Source organism: Macaca mulatta, chromosome 1 (genome assembly GCF_049350105.2).
Source record: "Macaca mulatta isolate MMU2019108-1 chromosome 1, T2T-MMU8v2.0, whole genome shotgun sequence".
Lineage (NCBI taxonomy): Eukaryota > Metazoa > Chordata > Mammalia > Primates > Cercopithecidae > Macaca > Macaca mulatta.
Window position 1 is genome coordinate 138,154,030 of NC_133406.1, and position 2,659 is coordinate 138,156,688.

Sequence of the window (2,659 nt, forward strand, 5' to 3'; positions counted from 1 at the left end):
GGATATGAACAGACACTTCACAAAAGAAGACATTTATGTGGCCAACAAACATATGAAAATAAGCTCATCATCACTGGTCATTAGAGAAATGCAAATCAAAACCACAATGAGATATCATCTCACACCAGTTAGAATGGTGATCATTAAAAAGTCAGGAAAAAACAGATGCTGGCCAGCATGTGGAGAAAGAGGAACGCTTTTACACTATTGGTGGGAGTGTAAATTAGTTCAACCATTGTGGAAGACAGTGTGGCAATTCCTCCAGGATCTAGAACCAGAAATACCATTTGACCCAGCAATCCCATTACTGGGCATATACCCAAAGGATTATAAATCATCCTACTATCAAGACACGTGCACACATATGTTTACTGTAACACTGTTCACAATAGCAAAGAGTTAGAACCAACCCAAATGCTCATCAATGATAGACTGGATGAAAAAATGTGGTACTTATACACCATGGAATAGCATGCAGCCATTAAAAGGGATGGGTTCATGTCCTTTGCAGGGACATGGATGAAGCTGGAAACTATCATTCTCAGCAAACTAACACAGGAACAGAAAATGAAACACCACATGTTCTCACTCATAAATGGGAGTTGAACAATGAGAGCACATGGACACAGGAAAGAGAACATCATACACTGGGGTCTGTCAGAGAGTGGGGGGCTAGGGAAGGGATAGCATTAGGAGAAATACCTAATGTAGATGATGGGTCGATGGGTGCAGCAAACCACCATGGCATGTGTATACCTATGTAACAAACTTGCATGTTCTGCACATGTATCCCAGAACTTAAAGTATAATAAAAAATAAATAAAGATGTCATGTACAAGCATTATCTGATGCAGATCACCCCTTGTACTACACTTTTCCATATGTTTCTTCCCTTAAATCAAATCCAACACTGAGTCACTGTGAAGATTATGAATCACGGAAATTAAAACATCCTCATACATTTAATAAAATCAGTTGTCAGAAGTTTCTGACAAAAACATCGACTTAGAAGAGAGTTACAGCTTAGTATTAACCATTAACTAATTTACTCTTTGGTTTACTTTCTTACAGTTTCTTACTGCCTGTAAGTGAAACAGACAAGTTCCCAAGGTACTAATTTCCCTTAATTGTTTCTATAGTTAACATCTTTAACGTTGAGAAACCTCAAGTTTTCCATTTGAAATATTTTTTAGATCTCGCATTCCAGTGAAACTACCAATGCCAATTAGTGCGAAGGCCCTCACTGAGGCGCTAACTCAGCTAAAGAATGTAGTTTTCACATCCTAATGATCTCTTGCACCTCACCCTGACCAATCAATGACCCCCAACTCTTCAGTCCCTTGCCTACAACAATCACCTTAAAAATCCTAGATCAGAACCCCTGAGGAGGATGGATTAGAGGGCTCCTCTCATCTCTTTGTTTGACTACTCAGTGACTATTAAACTCTTTCTCTATTGCAACACCTGCTATTCGGTATATTGGTCTCTTATTGTACAGTGGGCAGATGAGACTGGTGGTCCTGTAACAAATTATCTGCAAAGTCTTGTGGCAAGAAAGTAAACCACAATCAACACTACAGCCACTGATCTTTAGGTCATATTTAATATTTATTAGATAGAACTTTCAACATCCTTCTTTCACTCACCCTCAGTCATCAGCTTGGCTGCTCTGAGTTGTTACAAGACCCAAATTTCCAAACAGTATCAGCTCTCCTTGGCTTTGACATTGTCAGCCTATGGTTGCTGTAATGTGTATTCAAATTTATCACTAGTCCCAAAAGCCTCAAGAGACTCTGAAGAGAGTATCTTGGATTCCAACATATTCCTCTTCCATTATTTAACAGCAATCCTAGTTCTTCATTTTAATTGGAGTCAATCATCCCTGATAGTATAGTAATTTCTTTCTTTGACTGACAGTCTACCAGAATGAAAAAAAGCAAAGTGAACAGGTGATACTGTTAATTTTCCGTATAACAAAGAGTGATTCCCCCAGCAGAGGCATTTTTCACATCCTCAGGAACCAGGAAGTTGACTCCAGCAGAGTCAAACATGCTAGAGACAAAAGTGGTACTATGGTAAAGAAAGGTAAACCCAAATACGAAGTACATGTCAAATGTATAATCCCTGTCCCTTCTACGGTGGGGTTTGGGTCATAATCACCAAAGATATCATAACCCTGAATGTTGAAATTTTGAAAGATCAAAATTTCTGAAGTCTAAAATTCTGAAAATTACAACCCCAAAATATCAAAATTTAAAAATATAATTATAGAAAAAATTATTTTAAAAGACATTCATTTACATTTTTACAGGGAGATGTAATCACTTCTGAGCCTTTTGGCTAAGATCAAGTGTAGTATCTGTTCTTACCAGTAAAAGGGAATTTCTTTGAAATACATAAAAACACAAGAGAAAACTCCATAGGCCACTTCACACAGTAGAATAGACAATAATAACATACATATTTGTTAACCTAAAATAATCAAAAACTTCAGAATCTAGTTTAAAGAGAATTTGTTCAAGCAGAAAGGTTAAGGATTCAAGGGAACACAGATTCAAGTTGCCCTGAATATACACTCCAATTAGCAGCCCTGATAAGTAGGGTTTTGAGGGAAAAAAAGAATGTTTATAAGTTGTTTACCAAGAGTTTACTTGTTAAC

General features: G+C 37.2%; 1 pseudogene; it reads left to right on the forward strand.

The window, feature by feature from the left end:
- The first annotated feature begins 2,320 nt into the window (after positions 1 to 2,320).
- Positions 2,321 to 2,421, forward strand: LOC114674714 (U2 spliceosomal RNA; annotated as a pseudogene).
- Positions 2,422 to 2,659: the final 238 nt, after the last annotated feature.